Source organism: Myotis davidii, unplaced genomic scaffold (assembly GCF_000327345.1).
Source record: "Myotis davidii unplaced genomic scaffold, ASM32734v1 scaffold937, whole genome shotgun sequence".
Taxonomy (NCBI): Eukaryota; Metazoa; Chordata; class Mammalia; order Chiroptera; family Vespertilionidae; genus Myotis; species Myotis davidii.
Genome location: NW_006288252.1, coordinates 236,250 through 241,785, shown reverse-complemented (window position 1 = coordinate 241,785; position 5,536 = coordinate 236,250).

Genomic DNA, 5,536 nt, shown 5'->3' with positions numbered 1-5,536 from the left:
CGGCCCCTGTTGCCTCACTGCTCTCTGCTTCACCACGTCAGCTCCGGACGTATCACTCTCTCCGACCTCTACTGTGTCTTCTGAGTCACGGTCTGTGCCTGTGAGACCCTCCCCTAAGCTGGCGGCATTTCCTCAGCTAAGTCGGCTCGTGTTCTCACGGCCAAGCCTTCCCTCCTCGCGACACGGAAGCACCATTTGCCTTTCCTGTGAAGTCCACCATGTTCACTTCGCCGGCCGGCACCCTGGCCTGACACGGAGTAAGCCACCTGTGCTGCTCCATAACCCAAGCCTGAGCCCTGCTCCACGTCTGCCCACGGCTGGTTCTCCCCTGAAGGCTCTCCTTTTTGGCAACTTCAGGGGCCGTTCTTCCTGTTCTCTCCACTGTCTGCTCCTGCGCTCAGTGGAGGAGGGCCACGTGGTCTCTCCACAGCTGTTTCCATGCTCTGCACAGCTGCTTACATTCAGTTTGAAGTTTTGCAGAGTAAGACAATCGCTTACCATTATTTATCTTATTTATTTATTTGTTTGTTTGTTTGACATCTTTTGGGGCTCAGAACGCTCTGGTCCCTGTTGCATCTGCCACCCTCCACCTCCACCTCCACTTACAGCATCAGCTGCCGCCAGGAACAATAAGGCTCGTGGTTGGAGGAAGCCTGATGGACAAGGTGTGGGCAGCCACGCACCCTCCCGGCTTCCTCCTCGGCTGACTTCCGTGTGTAAGACGCCCCTCGATTTTCAGTCTAACGATTTTAGAAAACAATAGGGTCTTATACAAGGAAAAATACGGTAGTCACATCCAGAGCCAGGCCGGGCTCCAGGGACAGGTCAGGGCTCCAGGGACTGCGAGGCTGGCGCAGGTGGGCAGCCATTCCTCCACAAACGCCAGTGAAAGCTGCTGCCACCTGCTCGGGCACCGTCGAGGCGGGGCCGCCCCGGCCCCAGGCCCTGGCAGTGAGGGGCTCCAGATGCAGGGCCTGCGGGGAGGGTGCTGCTGCTTAGGGTCCCTCCGGTGGCGTTCTCTTACCAAGAGCACCCTTTTCGCTTCGGAGCCCGTGCCTAGGGAGCTGGGCTGCCAGGTCCCTCTTTTGGGGGTGAGGGGGAGGCCTTCCCCTCCCCCCCGGCACCTTGGTTTCCTTGGGGGGTGGGTTCTGGGGTGTCCCCCGTACCCAGAAACAAAGTGGGCCAAGAATGAGACGCAGCGACAGGAATGGGCACCAGGTAGCACTAACCCACCGGGGTCCTGACACCCACAGGCGCACGGACATAAAACGGAGATGCAACAATGCCCCTTTGCGGGGATTGCGGCCCGTGCGCCACTGGGCTCTCCCTCCGAGGTGCTGGCGGGCGGGGCTCTTACCTGGGGGCTCCTGGGTTGCTGGTGGAGTCCTGTTTCCCCGCCAGGGGCCGAATGGGGCCGCGCTCTGCCCCCAACGGCGCCCACCCGGCCCTCTCCCCTGCCCACCTGCAAACCGAAGTCACAGCTGAGTCTCCCTCGCGCTCCGCAGCTGACTTCACCTGGAGGAAACTCACTGCTTTTAGCTCGCCGGGCCGGCCCACCAGGTAACCTCCAAGGTCAAGCGCCAAGGGACCTCCATTGCATCTCCAAGCCTTCGCAGCCGCACCCAGCTCAGCTCAGGGTTTGAGAGGTGGGGCCTCGGGGCCCAGCTTTAGAGCTCTGTCTGCCACGCCCATCGGACCCGCGTTTGTTTGCTTTTCAATTTGCTTATTTCGGAGTTCGATGAAGGATGAAAATGATGCCCCCACTGAGGGCTGATGATGATGATGGTGATGATGATGGTGGTGCTGATGCAGGTGATGGTGATGGTGGTGGTGATGATGGTGATGATGATGATGGTGATGGTGATGGTGGTGGTGGCGGTGGGGGTGGGGGTGATGGTGGTGGTGATGGTGATGGGGGGGGTGGGGGTGATGGTGATGGTGGTGATGGTGATGGTGGTAGTGGTGGTGGTGATGGTGGTGGTGATGATGGTGGTGATGGTGATGGTGATGGTGATGATGGTGATGGTGATGGTGGTGGTGGCGGTGGGGGTGGGGGTGATGGTGGTGGTGATGGTGATGGGGGGGGTGGGGGTGATGGTGATGGTGGTGATGGTGATGGTGGTAGTGGTGGTGGTGATGGTGGTGGTGATGATGGTGGTGATGGTGATGGTGATGGTGATGATGGTGATGGTGATGGTGGTGGTGGCGGTGGGGGTGGGGGTGATGGTGGTGGTGATGGTGATGGGGGGGGTGGGGGTGATGGTGATGGTGGTGATGGTGATGGTGGTAGTGGTGGTGGTGATGGTGGTGGTGATGATGGTGGTGATGGTGATGGTGATGGTGATGATGGTGATGGTGATGGTGGTGGTGGCGGTGGGGGTGGGGGTGATGGTGGTGGTGATGGTGATGGGGGGGGTGGGGGTGATGGTGATGGTGGTGATGGTGATGGTGGTAGTGGTGGTGGTGATGGTGGTGGTGATGATGGTGGTGATGGTGATGGTGATGGTGATGATGGTGATGGTGATGGTGGTGGTGGCGGTGGGGGTGGGGGTGATGGTGGTGGTGATGGTGATGGGGGGGGTGGGGGTGATGGTGATGGTGGTGATGGTGATGGTGGTAGTGGTGGTGGTGATGGTGGTGGTGATGATGGTGGTGATGGTGATGGTGATGGTGATGATGGTGATGGTGATGGTGGTGGTGGCGGTGGGGGTGGGGGTGATGGTGGTGGTGATGGTGATGGGGGGGGTGGGGGTGATGGTGATGGTGGTGATGGTGATGGTGGTAGTGGTGGTGGTGATGGTGGTGGTGATGATGGTGGTGATGGTGATGGTGATGGTGATGATGGTGATGGTGATGGTGGTGGTGGCGGTGGGGGTGGGGGTGATGGTGGTGGTGATGGTGATGGGGGGGGTGGGGGTGATGGTGATGGTGGTGATGGTGATGGTGGTAGTGGTGGTGGTGATGGTGGTGGTGATGATGGTGGTGATGGTGATGGTGATGGTGATGATGGTGATGGTGATGGTGGTGGTGGTGGTGGTGGTGATGGTGGTGACGGTGGTGGTGGTGCAGCCAGCAGCAGGAGAGGGACCCAGATTCTAGCTTCAGCCCCCACAGCCACATGGAAGCTAAGATTGGCCGGGAACAACACACAAAAGCTCTCCCTTTGTCCACCTGCATGACCCGAGCGAGTCGCCTAACCTGGTGACCGACCAGCCAGCCCACTGCGGCGGGGACGGAGGGCATCTGCCCAGAGCCTGGCCCCCGCCGCTCGGCTGGGCTGAGCCTCCCACCCGCGGCCCACATGCTGCCGAGCCATCTGCACGGCCTCCTCCTGAGCACGCTTTCCTCTCCAGACGCCACCCGGTCCTTGCTGGGGCCACCACGTGCCGTCTGCTTGGTCTTTGTGCGCCCCCTGGGCCAGGCCTCCCGCCCCCTTTGCTGGGAGAGTGGTCCGCTGGCTGGCCCACGTGAGGAGCCACGTGTGGATCCACGTGTGGGACACTCCGAGAGCAGCAGCTTCACCTCCACGAGGACGGGGCTTGCACCCCGGTGGTCACGTCCTCGCCCTCAGGACCCTGCAGCCCGCCCCTTGGAGCAGTTCCCCCTGTGGCCACGAGATGGCAGCACAGGCAGGCCCCTGGGGCGGGGTGTCCAGGGCTCCAGCATGAGCTCCTCTGGGCAGGATGCCCACCTGATTTCCCCTGAGCCCCAAGGAGAGCGAGGAAATGAGGATTTCTGTCTCTTCTCAACCTCACAATAAATAATGTGATCCCGGTCTTACAGGTCGGCATATTAAGGCTCAGAGCAAGTAAGTGCCTTGCCCAAGGTCACAGCCCATGGAAATCATGGCAATGTTGCTTGAAGTTTTAATACAGAAAATTTCACATATACAAACCTCCACAGTATCCCTCATCCGGCTGAACCACCAGCAACATTTTGCCACTGTGTTTCTCCTATGCTCACTGTTGGCTTTTTACTAGTTATTTAAACTCCAGACACTGTGGAAACTCGCTGTAAATACTTTCAGTTTTACCTCTGAACGACTAGGACACTTTTTCCTAATCAGCTATCTTCCTAAAAAGCAGCAGTAACTCGTTCTTATCTAACACTGTTTATGGCCACAGTTCCCCGTGGGCTCACAGGTATCTTTTTTAGTTGGTTTGTTCCATCCTGAGCCAAACAAGGCCCACACCTCCCATTCGATTATGTCTTTAAGCTCTTTTATCCCTAAACAGTCCAATTCCTTTTTTATCTCCATGCCCTTAATTAACAACCAGGTGTTTCCCCACAGAACATCCTAAATTCTGGATTTGGCTTTTTTCCTTCTCCTACAGGTGGCACAGGGCCTGCCTGGCACACACTAGGTGTTCATTCAACGTTATCAATACTGAACGGGAAGCAAAGTGAAGGAATAGAGGTCCGGTCCTCAAAAATGTGACAAGCAGCAGCACTACACTTGGGGAGACCACGGCTCCAGCCCTCGGATCTTGGGGAGACCACAGGCTCCAGCCCCTGGATCTTGGGGAGACCACAGGCTCCAGCCCCCAGATCTTGGGGAGACCACAGGCTCCAGCCCTTGGTTCTTGCGGAGACCACGAATCCAGCCCCCGGATCTCGCAGACAGGACTGCAGGCCCGGCAGTCCTGCAGCAGGAGCCAGGCCACAGCTCCCGGGGCCTCACTGGAGGGGCAGCCGCTGCGGCAGCGGAGCCAGCGGCACCTCCTCTTCCGGCTCCGGCTTCTTCCAGGCCCGCGGACACTGATGACAGCTGGGTTGTGAGCTTGAGCTGTGTCTCCAGTTTTCCTAGGTGCTGTTCCTATTTCATTCTGTTTTGTTTTATTCCAAGAAAATTGAAGGTGATAGAAAAGTGCAAAGAAAACCAACATATACCCATCACCCAACACCAACACTGCCCACGGTGTCACATGTGCTTGCTGGGTTTTGTTGTTGCTGCTGTGACTTTTAATAAAACGCAGACGGCGATGGCGTGCTCTAACCGCGACTCGCTGCTTCACCACCAGAGCAACAGCCTAAGGGGGTGGAGCCTCCAAACCGCTGTTCCCCACGGGCCTGCAGGGGCATTGGGGCGCTTTCGCCCTTCGCCCACCCGCATACATCAACACTGGGCGCTTTGCGCCCGGCACTGCGCCAGGCGCTGGGCTGTAGGAAAAGAGGCCAAATGCCCGCCCCGCCCCCGAACTGTCCGAGAGCAAAGAGCGAAGTGGGGTGTTAGAAAGGCAAACGGGCCCAAGGACCGCGAGCGCCCAAACGTGCGCACTTCCGGCGCCCCGTTCCCGCCCCCCCAAGCTTCCTCCCCATTGGTGTTTCCCTGACCACGCCCCGCCCACGGAGGGTCTCCTCCCACTGTTTCCTTCAACTGTCCCCGCCTCTCGTTCCGGGGCGTGGGGAGACTTTAGACCCCGCCCACCCACCGTGAGCCACGGTTATTGGTGACTCCTGTCCGTCCATCAGAAGAAATACGGTCGCGAATTGGCTGGAAGCAAGTAGCAGGCACGGAGTCTGCGCGAGTTGCTTG